Source organism: Bufo gargarizans, chromosome 3 (genome assembly GCF_014858855.1).
Source record: "Bufo gargarizans isolate SCDJY-AF-19 chromosome 3, ASM1485885v1, whole genome shotgun sequence".
Classification (NCBI taxonomy): Eukaryota; Metazoa; Chordata; class Amphibia; order Anura; family Bufonidae; genus Bufo; species Bufo gargarizans.
Window position 1 is genome coordinate 143,987,792 of NC_058082.1, and position 17,864 is coordinate 144,005,655.

Genomic DNA, 17,864 nt, shown 5'->3' on the forward strand with positions numbered 1-17,864 from the left:
TGTTTTTTTTGCCAGTATTTATCTTCAGCTAGATCATCCAACTTCTGTAAATAGTAATTATGCCAAAGGGTCGTACAAAGGAGAGATCCCTTTATTCCCAAGCCACCTCTAATAGTGCTCCACGTCTTAATAAATAACTTCCTAGATAACCTATAATCCTTTTGGACTCTGGATAGTGACCCAGACTCTAATAATGTAAACATATTATCATATGTAAATCGACTCAACAAAATCCTACATAATGGACTTTCTTCTCAGTGGTTATAATTTAAAGCCATAGCTGTGAAACTATGAAATAGGGAAGGTTCAACCCTTCATGTTCCATCGGCTTAGAAAGGTATTCCAATTTGAGCCTCACCCGCTTTCTTCCCCACAGCAGATTATGAATAATTCTCTAAATTAATTTTAAAAAAATGTATCCTCAATCCAAACTGGCGAATTCCTAAGAATATAGAGGAGTTGGGGCAATATCACTATCTTTACCAAGCACATACTGTCAGTTCTAGATAAAGGAAGTCAAAGCCATACCATCACTTTTGACTTCAACTTACTTATCCTGGAATCAGATTTAGATATAAAAAATCTTCAACTTTACGGAATATAATCATTCCCAAACTCAAGGGCCCCTCAATAGGCTATTTAGGTCTATCCACAGGCATAAGTGTTGTCATTGACCAATTAATGTCAAAGTCCGAGACTGCACCTAAGGTGTTAACTATTTGAATAAGTTCAGGAAGTGAGGTTTTAGTAAGATTTATAAAAAAACAACACATGCTCCTAATATCCCAAACCCCTCAATCCCAGAGTCCCTAGTCCACACTGTCAAACGCCTTAGAGGTGTCTAAAAACAGAATGGAACGAGAGACCCTTCCCCCCCCCCCCCCGGAGGACTGCATATTAACAAACAAACAATGCAAATTATAATGAGTACACTTATTAGGAATGAGCCCATTTTGATCACGGTGTATAATTGATGTAATAACCTTGTAGCCAGAATTCTTGAGAGAAGCTTCATATCCGTATTTAATAAAGAAATAGGCCTATATGAACCCATAACTAGGGGGTCCTTTCTTTTTTTCAATATTAATGTTATTACAGCCTCTGTCATTGATTCTGGAAGGGTACCCTCCTCAATTGATTCTATAAACACCCTCAATAAACTAGGGAGGGTAATCTCCCCATCTTTACGATATAATTCATATGAGAGTCCATCTGACCCAGTGGAAGAATTTCCAGAACATGCTATTAGTGCAACTTCTAGCTCCTCTAAAGAGAGATCTAAGGGATCTTTCACACTTGCGTTGTCCGGATCCGGTGTGTACTCCATTTGCCGGAATTACACGCCGGATCCGGAAAAACGCAAGTGAACTGAAAGCTTTTGAAGAGGGATCCGTCTTCAAAATGCGTTCAGTGTTACTATGGCAGCCAGGACGCTATTAAAGTCCTGGTTGCCGTAGTAGTAGTGGGGAGCGGGGGAGCAGAATACTTACAGTCCATGCGGCTCCCGGGGCGCTCCAGAATGACGTCAGAGCATCACGTCATCCATGAGCGTGGGGCGCCCTGACGTCACTCTGGAGCGCCCCGGGAGCCGCACGGATGGAAAGTATACTGCTCCCCACTACACTTTACCATGGCTGCCAGGACTTTAGCGTCCCGGCAGCCATGGTAACCATTCAGAAAAAGTTAAACGTCGGATCCGGCAATGCGCCGAAACGACGTTTAGCTTAAGGCTGGATCCGGATTAATGCCTTTCAATGGGCATTAATTCCGGATCCGGCCTTGCGGCAAGTGTTCAGGATTTTTGGCCGGAGCAAAAAGCGCAGCATGCTGCGGTATTTTCTCCGGCCAAAAAACGTTCCGGTCCTGAACTGAAGACATCCTGATGCATCCTGAACGGATTTCTCTCCATTCAGAATGCATTAGGATAAAACTGATCAGGATTCTTCCGGCATAGAGCCCCGACGACGGAACTCTATGCCGGAAGAAAAGAACGCAAGTGTGAAAGAGCCCTAAGTCCAGAAACTCCCTCTGAGTATCGGTAAGAACTGGAAGAGAAATAGAGTCCAAATATGAATTCATCTCTTCGTCTGATACAACCTTATCTCAATTATATAATTCAGAAAAATGCTTCAAAAAGGTTCCCTTTATACACTCTTGTTCTTCAATAATTATACCTTTCGATAACCGAATACTGACTATCTCTTTTTTTTGTTCTTAATTAGAGATCACCCTCGCTAAAAGTTTCCCTGGTCTCCCTGCTTCAGAAAAATATTTTGGTCCTTTAAAAAAAAAGAGTCTCTTCTGTGCCTTTTCCAAGAGAAAGTCAGCATACGCCTGGCTTGCATTCTGCATGTTTTCCCTTTTTCCAGTTTTATTCCTAGAAAACTCATTCATAGCAACTAATGCTGCTTCTTACCGTATCTCTTTTTTAGATTTGAAATATTACTAACAAAGATTCCACTCAAAAAGGCCTTAAATGCGTTCCTTACTAGTTGAACTCTAGCTGTGTCATTATCCATTATAGAAATCCAATGGGGGTTTCAATCTAAATAGAGGTCTTACTTTGCAATCATTGCCCCCCACGATTAATTCAAGAGATAGGGGTACATGGTCCGATAACGACCTGGCCTCATTATTCATCAATTTTAGTAAATCTGAGATGGTTTTTATTTATCAAGGCCAAGTCTATCCTAGACATGGAATTTCCAGATTTACTTTTCCCCTTTTCAACCCATCCCCATACATCCACATAACCTGCTTCCAGACAAAAACATGTCATGGGGGACCACCCAAAAAGATCCTATCTATTTCTGGATTCATGACACGGTTAAAGTCTCCAATAACTGGCAAGGGGCATTCAGGCCACTGATCCACAAAGGTTAATAAGCAATTAAGTACATATAAAGAGAAGGGGGGTAGAATATAAACAAAAGCCAAAATACACAATCTTCCAGAAAGTTTCCCATAGAGAAAAACAAATACCCCTTGCTTATCGGTAGAGGATGCCTCACAGACAGAATCAACCCCCTATGAATCAGGACTGTAACACCTCTGGAGTAGCTAGTAAAGGTAGAATGATAAGTCTATGCAGCCCATCCCCTACCGATCCGCAAAACCGACTCCTCAGTAGCATGTCTCTGGGCCTGGTCAAAAACCGCATGTCTTTTAATCTTATCCCCAAGACCTCGTACATTCCAAGTGAAAATTCTAACTGCCATCAAACCAGCCAACAGATTCCCATAATATAGATATATTCAAAATCCCTGCCCCCAACCCCACCATCTTAGGAGACACATTGCAACCCATCCCACAGCACCCCCCCCCACACACACACTTTCTGATCTGCCACATCACTGCACAGATCTTTCACTTAAGACCACCCTTTCCGCTCTCCCATCACCATCTAAAGCAGAAAAAGGACAAAAAAAAGTTGATCATGAAAAAAGTGCTTAAATATTATTCTGATCCAGCCAGTCTATAGCAGAGTCCGAGGTATAACACAAATTAGTTTCACCATTGAATATTATTTGCAGTTTAAATATTAATTTGTCTATCCAGCTAATGTCCTTTTCCTTTAGACGTTTTTTAGCCGCCATAAAACTTTGTCTCTTTTCCTGGATCTCTTTAGAGAAGTCCGGAAAGAAAAGCAGTTTACTTCCATTATATACTATAGGAGGACACTCTCTTGCCCTTCTAAAAACCATATCTCTATGTCGTGACGTCAGCATCTTCGCCAAGAGTATCCGTGACTGCCTCCCAAAAAATAGATTTACCCCCTCGCACCCGGTGTGCCCTTTCCACCATAAACAGACGCGAAAAATGGTGCATCCCAAACTTTTCCTGAATTAAGGTCTGTATAATTTCAGCAAGATTTTTTTCTTCAGAGACTTCAGGTAGACCCAAAAATTCTCAAACTACAACTCCTAGACCTGTCCTCCAGATCCACCACCTTCTTTTTAAGATTGTTAACCTCCATTCTCAATGTGGAAATTTCAGATTTAGATATTTTAGCTTCATTCTCCAGAACCCCCATTGTTTTTTCTATAGTTGTAACTCTGTCCCAAATCTTTGTAACATTGTCCCTTATCAGGACCACATCTGTCTGAATTACTCCGAGCTGCGTTGAGATATTCTGTATTAAATCTCAATTTTTTTTTGCCTCAGCTAGGATTTCTTTTAATGGGGCAGGCTCCACAATAGATGAATCGCTTAACTCTTCCCTCCTCACCTTTTCATTCTGAAGATCCTCCTCCATTACTTTGAACCGACATTTTTTTTCCCATTCAAATCAGCCATCCCTTTTGTCCTGCTCTTGTAATAACATTTGGGGACTTAAAAAAATGGTCTTTTTTTGCCGATTCTAGTATTTTCTGCCACATTTTTTTAGATGAAAGTTCCGCTGAATGCCTATTTTGATTAGGGCCATCTCCTTCCCCCTTTCTTCTTCCTCTCTTTTATTTTTTTCATTTTTTTCTCCCTTTCTCCCCCTTCTTTATTTTATTTTCTTCCTCTTCCCCCCTTTTTTCTCTTTATTTCCCCCCCCCTTTTCTCCTTTTCTGCGTCGCACAAAGACACGGTGGTTGGAACCAAAGATCTCAAATTTGGACTCATCAGACCAAAGCACAGATTTCCACTGGTCTAATGTCCATTCCTTGTGTTCTTTAGCCCAAAAAAGTCTCTTCTGCTTGTTGCCTGACCTTAGCAGTGGTTTCCTAGCAGATATTCTACCATGAAGGCCTGATTCACACAGTCTCCTCTTAACAGTTGTTCTAGAGATGTGTCTGCTGCTAGAACTCTGTGTGGCATTGACCTGGTCTCTAATCTGAGCTGCTGTTAACCTGTGATTTCTGAGGCTGGTAACTCAGATGAACTTATCCTCCGCAGCAGAGGTGACTCTTGGTCTTCCTTTCCTGGGGCGGTCCGCATGTGAGCCAGTTTCTTTGTAGCGCTTGATGGTTTTTATGACTGCACTTGGGGACACTTTCAATGTTTTCCCAATTTTTCGGACTGACTGACCTTCATTTCTTAAAGTAATGATGGCCACTCATTTTTCTTTACTTAGCTGCTTTTTTCTTGCCATAATACAAATTCTAACAGTCTATTCAGTAGGACTATCAGCTGTGTATCCACCTGACTTCTCCTCAATGCAACTGATGGTCCCAACCCTATTTATAAGGCAAGAAATCCCACTTATTAAACCTGACAGGGCACACCTGTGAAGTGAAAACCATTTCAGGTGACTACCTCTTGAAGCTCATCAAGAGAATGCCAAGAGTGTGCAAAGCAGTAATCAAAGCAAAAGGTGGCTACTTTGAAGAACCTAGAATATGACATATTTTCAGTTGTTTCACACTTTTTTGTTATTTATATAATTCCACATGTGTTAATTCATAGTTTTGATGCCTTCAGTGTGAATCTACAATTTTCATAGTCATGAAAATAAAGAAAACTCTTAGAATGAGAAGGTGTGTCCAAACTTTTGGTCTGTACTGTATATATATATATATATATATATATATATATATACCTGATAAACGGCAGAGGGGTCTGGGAGGCACATTCAAAACTCATAGAAGAGGTGGCATATTCATGGAGGGAGGAGGTGACTTATTCACGGAGGCAGAAGCCAGGAGGAAGCATTGAAGCAGGTGGAAGGAGATAGAGACAAAAGAGACAGGCACAAAACCTTCCGATTCTGTCGGGATTGGGGTGGAGGAGACGGAGAGAGACAGAAAGAGCCAGAGGCCTCCTAAGTTCAGGGAGCGCAGACTCAGAGGGAGAGAACCTCCGCTAATGCAGGCAGCACGGCGGTACTGCCAATATCCAGAGCGATCCGTTACATGCGGACAGCGAAGTTCACCATAGCGAGGTAGGAGGAAAGGGGGTAGCGCGACGCAGCTCCTCCCTACGTCATTGCGTCATCCATCCTGAACAGTTGTAAAGTGTTGTTTTATTACTGATTATACCTTTCAAAAACCCACTACTCTCTTCATCATATGAAAAGAACAAATTGTAACACCCTGAAACAAATTATGCCCAAGTGCAATAAGGCTTGTGACTGTAACATTTTCAATGTGAATGAAATCAATATACTGAAAATTTGATGCAATACTCTGTATGTACACAAACCGAATTTCTAAAGATGTCTGCATTACCTAGCTAACACTAAATGTCTGGAATCTTGTAATACTGTACTTACTTCCCCGTTATTACTGTAAATTATTTACATGGTTAGTTCTCAATTCTCATGAATGATTTGTTCTTCTGCATCTTGTGGCTCTGATTATTGAAAAAGGGACATGGAAAGGAAGAAAAATGTCATAAATCACAGATGCTTTCTAAAAGATAATATAGTTGAACTTTATTACATACATTTGTTTAAGGCCTCTTGCACACGGCCATTGGCCGGCCCTTCCATGCATTGGGGACCACAAATTGCTGCTGCAACGGATCAAGACCAATTCAACTTAAATAGGTCCGTAATCAGGCCACACCTCGAAAAAATAGAACAGAGAGAAACCCCACGGAAGCACTCTGTAGTGCTTCCATGCCTTCACTCCACACCGCACCTTCTAGATTGCGGACCCTCATTGCATCCGTGATGCTGTGAGCACACAGCCGATGCCCGCATGTTGCAAAGCTGCTGTTTGTGGGCTGCAATACAGACCACGGCTGGGCAACAGCTGTGTGCACTTGGCCTAAGCTTGTGACTATTATCCCTGACAGTGGAACTTCCTAGCTATGTCATTTATCACCAAATATATGTAGCAATAATTTGAATATAACATTTCCACATATTTAATTATAATGTGCTACCTCTGCATTAGCTAACTGATACGGTGATATCTGTGATCATGTAATACTGCACTTCCTTCCCCACCATTACTGTAAATTATTCAAATGTTTAGTTCTCGTTTCTCATGACTTTTATTTGTTCATATTAAAAAGGCACATGGAAACGAAGAAAAATCTCATAAATCACAGATGCTTAGCAAATGATAATATTGTTTAATTTTTACATACAGTATATTTGTTTAAGCTGGTTTATGTTATTCCTAAGGGTGTCTTCACATGCTGCAGATATTTTAGGCAGAAAGTTCTGCAACTGAAAATCAGTTCCATTCATTTGACTGGAGCAGGGAGCACATGGATTTTAGCAAGATCCACTCAGGTGAAAGGAACTGATTTTCAGTCACAGAAATTTCTGCAACAAATATTCCCAGCATGCGAGTACACCCTAATAGTTGACCTTTCTAGCTATGTCATTTATCACAAAATATATGTAAACTCAATCAAACATAATATTACCGCATGCAGTATATTACTGTATGCATGGGCTACACCTTTTGATTTAAATGTGTTACTGATAAAAATCTGCTTAGTCGTGTGTATGTAATTTTCAAATACATGTATGGGCTGCTGTCATTTGTCAGCCAAGCTGCTGGTCTATACAGACAACGTAGGAAATAAATGTGTGACTCCAATATGGTTGCCTGAAGTTCCATTTTTTAAGTCATAAATGAAGGGCATCCTCCCGCAGCATGGAGGATACCAAAACTGGTGTACCACAGTAATTATGACAGACATCCATTAGAGCCCGGGCCTTATTCCAGGCTTGTGTTCTTCTCAACATGCACAAGTGAGTAGAAGGGAGCATGGGTCAAGGCTCAATCCTCAGCTTGTCCCCAGCCTACAGCGCTCTCCTACTCAGCAGGCATGATGAAGTGACAGGATTTAGCCTGCTGGGGAGAGCAGGATGTGATCATCAGGGGAACGGGGCTAGGAAAGAAGAATTACTGGTTTTCTATTTTATTTAGGGCCGCTTCACACGAGCGGATGCCGTGCGTGGCATCCGCTCCGTGAAAGAGTGCCAAGACCCGCTGCAGACTGCAGAGGCACGGAGCGGTAACATGACTGTTAATGCTCCGTGCCTCTCTGTGATCTCTTTACTACGAAATCACAGTGACAACTGTGATTTCGTAGTAAAGAGATCACAGAGAGGCACGGAGCATTAACAGTCATGTTACCGCTCCGTGCCTCTGCAGTCTGCAGCGGGTCTTGGCACTCTTTCACGGAGCGGATGCCACGCACGGCATCCGCTCGTGTGAAGCGGCCCTTACACTACTACTACTTTACACTATTATAAGTGGGCACTGAGAGGGAGTACTACTGTGAGGAGGCACTAAGGGGGCATAACTACTGTGTGTTGGCATTAAGGGGGCATGATTACTGTGTGAGGGGAATAAGTGACATAACTACGGTATGGGGGCACTAAGGGGTCATAACTACTGTATGTAGGAATAAAAGGAGCATAACTACTGTACGGGGTCAAAGAGGGGGTATAACTACTGTGTATGGGCACTAAAGGGGATAGCTACTGTGTTGAACCATTAAGACCATTAGGGAGGTGGTTGTACCGATTCTTTATAGATGCCTGGGCAAAGAATGGAGATTAGAGATGAGCGAATTTCTCAAAAATTCAATTCGTCTGGTTCGTCAAATTTTCTGAAGAAACTTGGTTCGATCCGAATTTATTCATGGCGAATCATAGGGAGTCTGCTGTGGTAGTACAACAGTACTGTGAGTCAGTATGACATGTAGATGACAAGCATCGCTCTTAGAATCACAGCATACTTCACTTATTTGGGCAGTTATGGGGCCAAAACTGACCAAATAACTCAAGTGTGAACTCAGCCTTACAGGTTGATGTTAGCGCCAGGTATAAAGAACAGTACTGAGGCCCAAGATCCTACTGTAGCGTGAAAGAGTGCCCTCCTTTTAAACCATTGTCAGCTGATTCCACATAGATGTCTACAGAACCTGTTCTATTAAATGCTTATACAAGTAGAGCCCCCCGACAGAGTGGAATGGGTGTCAGCAGTAGGTTTGTGTTGACGTCACTGATTGTTTTGCCCTTCCTCTGATCCGTCAGAACAATAACCCCCAAAAAACAGATCCTGTCTGTCGTGCATCTGCCTTCACTCAGTCAGCATTTGGTCAGCAATCAATCAGTATTGGTATTGTCAAAAAAACAGGACTGGATCCAAAACAGAGATGACACGTGATAGGAATATATGCATGTCTTCTGTGTTTTGTACCCACTCCTGCTTTTAGCTACCAAATCATAAGCCAATTCTGATGCAAATCAGGGACCATGTCATGCAGGCACTACAGCTGTTACATAGACAGGATACGTTGTGCGTCTCATTTTTCCTTCCTTCTGACAGATCAGAAGAATAGTCAAATTGATTATGTCAGCCAGGCCGAAAGGCAAAATAGTCTCCCAGTCACGAAGTGGGGAGGATGGGAATAGCATTAGAAGTCCACAGAGCGGCCCTATGACAGTGGAGAGGTAGAAGCAGCATGAGCAGACCACAGAGTGGCCCAATGACAGTCTGAAGGTGGCAGCAGCATCAGGAGGAGGCCACAGAGTGGCAAAATGACAGTGTGGAGGTGGCAGCAGCATCAGGAGGCCACAGAGTGGCACAATGACAGGTGGGTGGTAATACCAGTACCAGATGAAAGATAGGTGGGTGAAAGAAGGAGAACTTGGCATCATATGTGTGGCATCAGGCCAATATATGGAGGGTGGAATTCCAACGGGTGGAAGCGTCACATATCAGCCTATGTTGGGGGATGTCGTTCTGCCTCTGCAGCTCAAGGAGGGTGTGCTTTGCGTTGTATGAGCTGAAGTCCATGCAAAGTTTCCTGGCAATTTTTAGGATGTCGTGCAGATGGGTCAAAGACTTCATAAACCACTTGACAACCAGATTGAACACGTGTGCCATGCAGAGTGCATGGCTCAGCCCTCCTTGATGTAGCGCTGACACCATGTTCTTTCCGTTGTCGGTCACCATGGTTCCGATTTTGAGTTGTCACAGAGAAAGCCAGGATTCGATTTCTTAATGAAGGACACGGAGCAGTTCCTCCCCTGTGTGACTCCATTTGCCCAGGCAAACAAGTTGCAGAACCGAGTGACACCACCGTGCCCTGCACATGTGGTATGCTGGAGGAGCACTGTGAATTGATCCTGCAGTGGAGGCTGAGGACATGGTGGGGGATGAGGAGGACATTGTCGCAGGACCAATGGTGTGACAACGTGGAGGCGGAAGCGGCATCACCTGGCCAAGTTGCTGGTGTGGCTGTGCAGGAACCACATTCACCTAAGGGGCCGTAAAGGACATGTATTGTCCCTGACCGTAGATACAGCTCCACACGTTGCCATGCACTTTGGCAGGCTCAAGGTCTGGCCCACCTTCTGTTCTAAATAAGTGTGGAGGGCTGGTACTGCCTTTTTGGCAAAGAAATGACGGCTTGGGACTTTCCACCTCGGCTCGGCACAAGCCATCAGTTCTCTGAAAGGTGCAAAGTCCACCACTTGGAAAGGGAGGGACTGCAACACCAGCAGCTTGGCCAGGAGCACATTCAGCTTCTGCACTGTTGGATGAGTGCACACACACTGTTGTCTCTTGTCAATCGCTTTGGTGATCAATTGCTGATGGAATGACTGACGAGGAGTAGGACGAGTCGCAGGAGCATCAGGACCAGCAGCTGATGGGAAGGACAGACAGCTCCCTTCAGCTGAGGTGGTGAAGCCTTGATTGCCCGAACCTGTGTGCGTGCCACTGGGTGATGCAGCAGTTGCTGCAGCAGGCTGGACCACCACATCGGAGCCACGGTTCTCCCAGGCCACTTTATGGTGATGCTGCATATGTTGATGCAGGGCCGTAGTGCCAACATTGGCACCCTGGCCACGCTTCACCTTCTGCCCATAGATTCGACCAATGGCCATGTTCACCTCCTTCGGCGGCTTAACAAAAAACTGCCACACCACCAAGTAGGTGATTTTACCCCCAACACTCCGATCTGACTGACTGCTACCGCCGCTGCTTCCGTAAACCCCTGCACCACTACTTTCTGGGCAGGTAGCCTCCTGCGAAGCGGGCGGTCTTACCCGGGCATGTTTGGCTCACAACTTCCCACTGCTGCCACTCTGCTGACTCCTGGCCACACTAGTGACTTGCTGGCTTCACTGCTGCCTCACGGGCAAGCTGCCACCCTCTTCTCCCGATGATGATGACACCCCTTTGTCACCCGGCTCCCAAGTGCGATCAGCTACATCATCATCATCGAGTAGTGTCTGCACGTCACTGATGTCTTTCTCAAACATCTCTGGGTCAGGAGCCTGACTGCTCTCAACACCAGCTCCCATCCCACTCTCCTCATCACTACTTGCCTGCCTACCGGAGGAAGCGGTGGATGTCTCCTCCACATCTTGGCTGGCCAGTAGCTGCTGGCTGTCCTCTAGTAGCTCGTCCTTGCTGTATAGTGGTGCTTAGCCCACAGCATATAATACTTCTCTGGCTGAGGGAACATAAAAGCACAGAGGCAGGTTGAGGACAGGTGAGGGCACAGGGCCTGCTCCCGGGCCATGCCAACTAAGGGTTGTGTCTGATAAACCCACCGATTCTTGGCTGTGGGTGTCTGATGTCACTTGGGATGAAGTGGATGACCGAGTCAACCATTCAAGAACCGCATGGTTGCTGGTCAAGACACGACGACTAGATGACACCGGGAGCTCAGGCCTCTCGCTGCGACTCCTGCTGCCACGCCCCCTTACTCTGCTGCGACCTGTGCCTGCACGAGAAACATTTAGGCCTCTGCTACTCCCCTGTGCAGGGCCTGGTACTTCTTTGTCTTAAATACTGTTAGATCAAATAAATAAATAAAAAGGAAATGAAAACACCCTAAAAAAGTCTGTAATTTTCTCACCACACAACGGCTAATAAGCCCTTTTTTCCCACTAATACACGCCAAAGAAGGATTTAGAACTTATAACTGCCCCGCTGAATGACAAATAGGCCCTTATTTTTTTCCACGTATACACACCACAAAAGGCTTCAGAACATACAACTGCACCGCTGAACAAATAGGCCCTTACTTTTTGCCACTAAAACACGCCAAAAAGGGCTTTAGAACATATAACTGCACTGCTGAATGGCAAATAATATTTATTTTTTTCAAAATAATGCACGCCAAAAAGGGCTGTCATTTTCTCACTTTACCACACAATGGCTAATAAGCCGTTTTTTCCCACTCATACAAGCCAAAAAAGCTTTAGAACATATAACTGCACTGCACAAGGGCAAATAAGACATAGAAACATTTCCTTGTAATAAACCCTGTTAATGGCTGTATCAAACATCATCACTTGCACCCCAATAACAAGAAAGGTTTGCTGGAATTACAGAGCTGTATAAAGGCAATTTGGATCCGCAGTCAGTGCAGCAAGGTGTAATAGGATTGTTCCTATTACCCAGTCTGTAAACTCCCCTACTGAACCCTGTTCTGCTTCAATGTTGTGGAATTATTCCTCCCTATCCTTTCCCTGAACTCCTATACAGCAAAATAAAAGTTTTAAAGTATTTTCTACTATTATTTCTAGCGCCTGCTGACATCTCTCCCTGCACTAAGTACATTGGAAAATGTCAGAATCCAATATGGCTGAGGCTATTTATAGGGCTGTGACATCACAAGGCTGGCTGGCTGCTGATTGGCTGTATGCATGGCATTGTGGGTGATCCCTCATTCCCAGAGTTCCTTGCTCCATGTCCTAACATGTGTAGCAGCCATTATAGGAAAAAAATGCAATTCGTTACCACAAAGCGAGAGAAAATTCGGATTCAGTGCGAATCAAATTTTTCCAGAAATTTGGATCGAATTCCACCTCGTCAACTTCGATTCACTCATCTCTAATGGAGATGAATCACAATCACCAGGTGGATTGAAGGAAACCACTGGGATAATAAATTATTTTTAACAAATTTAAACGCCTACAGTGTTGTCTTATTACTAGTCCGCAAAACAAAAATAGGAGAGGTTATATTTTTTTTGCGGACCACGGAACGGAGCGTCGGATGCAGACAGCACACGGCGTGCTGTTCGCATCTTTTGCGGCCTCATTGAAGTGAATGGGTCCACATCCGAGCCGCCAAAACTGCGGCTCGGATGCGGACCAAAACAACGGCCGTGTGCATGAGGCCTAAGCTTGTGATTTTTTTCCCTAAAGGTGCACTCACAGGATACAGATTTTTTTAAAGAAAATTTCAAAACTGAAAATCAGTTCCACGCACTTGACTTATTGGGTTGAATGGAACTGATTTTTAGTCACGGAAATTTCTGCAGCAAAATCCGCTGTGTGAGTGCACCCTCATAGTGGACCTTTTTTGCTATGTCATTTATTACGGAATATAGTTAAAAAAATATATACATGTATGACTATATGCTTGATCATGTGTATATAATTAACTAATACATGTATTGGTTGCTGACTGCTGTCATTCGTCAGCCAGGATGGCCCTGTTGTCTTTACAGAAACGCAAGAAACACGTGTGTGCCCCCAAGATGGCTGCCAAAGTTACATATTTAAAATCTAAAGATAAATATACAATGGAAGAATGAGGCAGGACTCCAAGATAAGGTGAAAACGTGGTGGACCTGTTTTATTAACCCCCAAAAACGACGTTTCAGCCTAACACAATGAGGCTTTTCTCAAGCAGTGAGACATGCGCCAGTGTGAGGTATGTATAGAGACATACAAATTATTTAGATAATTAATCAATTCATGCAAGAATCATAATCTGCTCAAAATATACAATTGCCAATATCCTTCAAAAGTGTAAATACATAATACATATATGCAAATCCATAGTGAATACATGTTAATAAATGATATTTATGAGTAATATGTGGAAGCGTATGCCATCTACTGTGTGATAAATAAAATAAAATGCTGACACAAATAAATAACACCTAGAAAATCACCTGCAAGGTTCATCAAACCATGAGCTGTGTAGAGGCTCAGTTATAAATCCTTGCGTCTCTACGCGACGTGATGTGGATTGGCACCGACGCACAGAGCTCTTGCCCGTATTGCCCTGTCAGAGCGAGTTGTGAGATTGCTGTTTCTTTGTTATAAATATAGCTATTTGCTATGACCCCCCTACTCCATAAACTGGTGTAAAAAGTTGCAGATAATAAGCTTATGATTTTTTTTAAACACCATTGTGCCTAAATATAGTCACAAATGTCTTTTCTATGCCTTCCTCGCTAGAAAAAAAAGAATACATTGCCAATCCCCTATGCCAGTATTCCAGTGGAAAAAAAAAAGTTGCAAATATTGGATTTGTAACTTTTTAAATGCCATTTTTTGTGCAAATGACGTGTTTGCGCCACCTTTGCTACTTTTTGACAAGGGGCTGTGGCGAGGTCACAACCATTGACCCTGCCACATTTATCATTTTTCTGGCATAAATGATGACTGATATCTATGGCAACTACGAGCTACGTAGATTTCATTCTAGGCTGATAGACAGCTAACGCTACTTTCACACTAGCGTTCGGCTGTCCGCTTGTGAGCTCCGTTTGAAGGGGCTCACGAGCGGACCCGAACGCATCCGTCCAGCCCTAATGCATTCTGAGTGGACGCGGATCCGCTCAGAATGCATCAGTCTGGCAGCGTTCAGCCTCCGCTCCGCTCAGCAGGCGGACACCTGAACGCTGCTTGCAGCGCCTGGCCGTGCGGAGGCAGACGGATCCGTCCAGACTTACAATGTAAGTCAAAGGGGACGGATCCGTTTGAAGATGACACAATATGGCTCAATCTTCAAATGGATCCGTCCCCCATTGACTTTCAATGTAAAAGTCTGGACGGATCCGTTCAGGCTAATTTCACACTTAGACATTTTTTGACAATATAATGCAGACGGATCCGTTCTGAACGCTAGTGTGAAAGTAGCCTAAAGCGTAAGCTTAATTCATGACCAGGTGTACGCCATCCTCTGGGGTCACAGGACAACATGAGTCTTTGCAAATGACCCCCATGGACTCTCTTATTCAGAGTGATCAACATAATGAAACTAACGTTAAAAAATACATGATATATTCTCTATAAAACATGAATACGCCAACATATACCTTTGATAATCACGTATAGAGGTATCTTACTAGTCATCACAATCTTTTATTTTCACATGATGTATCCCTAAGCTAGAATTGTCAAGTAAATGTCAGTTCAGCAGCCTAGAAGTCATCCAAAACTTTTGGAAAAAAATGAGGTAGTGTTCCTTTCATGTTTCCTGCGGTGTCTTGCTTCTACGTGCTACCACACATGAAGAGGTTAATTGTTGTAACCGGAGAAGTTACTCATACCTAACACTGGCAAACAAGGAAGTATATAAGTGTAACTCATGTGAAGGAATAGCCTTCAGGTCGCAGATCTCCAGCAGAACAACATGAGCTCTCTCAGTTTTTGGCTGATACTACTCGCCCCCTTGGCCACCTCGGCCCATCCAGTGAAGCCTGGAGACTACAGTAAACAAGAAGCCTCAGGTCAGTACAGCAGCCAGGCTGGTCAGTGGTCATGTTACTCAAGTTACTTAGTACCACATACTAGTGTGATTGTGTACTCTGTTTACAGCACAAACAAAAAGGTATTTGTGTAAAACTAACACATTCTCAACTGAAAAAGCATATTTGTACCTGTACAAGGAGCAATGTCATAAAACAGAAAAGTCAATGTACCATTATCTAGCAGAAACTTTCATCTGGATAATGTTTGGCCTGAAACTGTATACTGTTCTATTGTTGATCTCAGCACTGCTCTAATTTTGCTCATTTGCTAAGTGGTCTACCTCTTTCGCATTTATTTCAATGCCTACACACCTTTGGGCAACAACTATTCCTCCTGGTTTGGCCTCATGCACACGGACGTTTTTTTTTGCGGTCCGCAAAAACAGTTTCCGTTGTTCCGTGATCCGTGTCCGTTTTTTCTTCTGTGGGTCTTCCTTGATTTTTGGAGGATCCACGGACATGAAAAATGAAAAAAAAAATCAAAGTCAAGTTTGCCTTTAAAATGATAGGAAAAAACGGACACGGATCACGGACGCGGATGACAATCTTGTGTGCATCCGTGATTTTTCATGGACCCATTGACTCGAATGGGTCCGTGAACCGTTGTCCGTGAAAAAAATAGGACAGGTCATATTTTTTTCCCGGACTGGAAACACGGATCACGGACACGGATGCCAAACGGTGCATTTTCCGATTTTTCCACAGACCCATTGAAAGTCAATGTGTCCTGCAGAAAAAAACGGAAAACGGAACAACGGCCACGGATGCACACAACGGTCGTGTGCATGAGGCCTATGGTTGAGCATACATATGTTGTCTATGGTCAGAGGGTGGTAAGCCACTTCTAGACACCTCTAGTGGTAGTTTATCTCTTGGAATTCAAAGTGCCTTATCTGTCTCCTCCTCCATCTTCTGTCAGGCCCCATACACACAAGCTAGTTGGCCAACCCCAAAAAACCTGCAGGTTCACCTGAATTACTTCTTACTGTTGTGCTGAGGAACATCTCAAATACAGTAGTATAGATGCACCTGCCCTTGAGATCCTGGAGCTCTCTCATTCTCATAGGGTTCTGCCATACCTTTGGGTTTGCAGTTTAGGAAGCCAAAAGCAGGAGTGAATTAAAAAAAAAGAGAAAAAGTTGTAAAACTACATCAGGAAAGGTGACTGTGTGGCCGTATCCTTAGAAAACTCATAGACAATGTGAGAACCGTTGTTTTAAAAGGGTAGTCTAGACTAGAAAACAAGGGTCTGCTTTGTTTCCATATACATTGCCGCACTTGTTTCTGGTATTGCAGTTCAGGCCCATTTACTTCACTAAAGATGAGCTGCAATACCAGACATGACCTATGGACAAAAGTGGCGCCGTTTCTAGAAAAGTACAGACAATCCTTTAAAATCCTTATCATCTGTAATATTATGCATGTCAAGTCACTTCATGTTTTAGTGGTCAGCATAACATTTCTGGTCAGTTATCTCCCTACTGACAATTCAGGAAACTGTAAACTTAAAACTGAGTGGGTTCATGAACATCTTACTAAATAAGACAAATACGGAAAGTCTACACAGCAGATGTGTAATCTACATTCTCATGGCACAATATGTCTGCTGATCAAAGACATAGGGTCACTTACAGTCTGAGGGTAAGTGCGCATTTTCAAATTATTTTTAAATCTGTGTGAATCATCAAGTAGATTCACCACTGATCTTGCTAAGCCTTTTCAATGCCTTAAAGGGAGTCTGTCATCAAAGTTTCACCTTTTTAACCCTTCCCATAGCGTTCTAGCAGCCTTACAGTTAATAAAAACTTTACCTTTATGAGCAATCCTGGACTTATAAAACCGGTAAAAAACAATTTAGTAGCATATGCAAATGAGGGCTCGCAAGTGCCCAGGGGCGGCGTTACCCTCGTAGGTGCCCCGCTAGCTCAGCCTTATCGTCGCTTCCCTCCGCCCATTCTTTCCCTTTGCCCGCCCATCCTTTCCCTCTGACCGCCTATCTACTAACTTGTTGTTTCGCCGAGATCCCGCATCTGCGCACTCAGTCTGTCGGCCGGCACATGCGCATTAATTGCTGTGATGCTGTACAAGGAATGGGCATCGCAGTGCGTATGCGCCGGCCGACGGACTGAATGCGCAGGCGCAGGATCTCGGCGAAACAAGAAGTAAGTAGATGGGCGGTCAGAGGGAAAGGATGGGCGGGCAGAGGGAAAGAATGGGCAGGGGGAAGCGACGATAAGGCTGAGCTAGCGGGGCACCTACAAGGGTAACGCCGCCCCTGGGCACTTGCGAGCCCTCATTTGCATATGTTACTAAGTCGTTTTTTGCCGGTTTTAACTGTAAGGCTGCTAGAAAGCTATGGGAAGGGTTAAAAAGGTGAAACTTTGATGACAGACTCCCTTTAAATCTGTGGCAAAATCTGAAAAATAAAATCTAGAACACATTTTTCTTCAAGG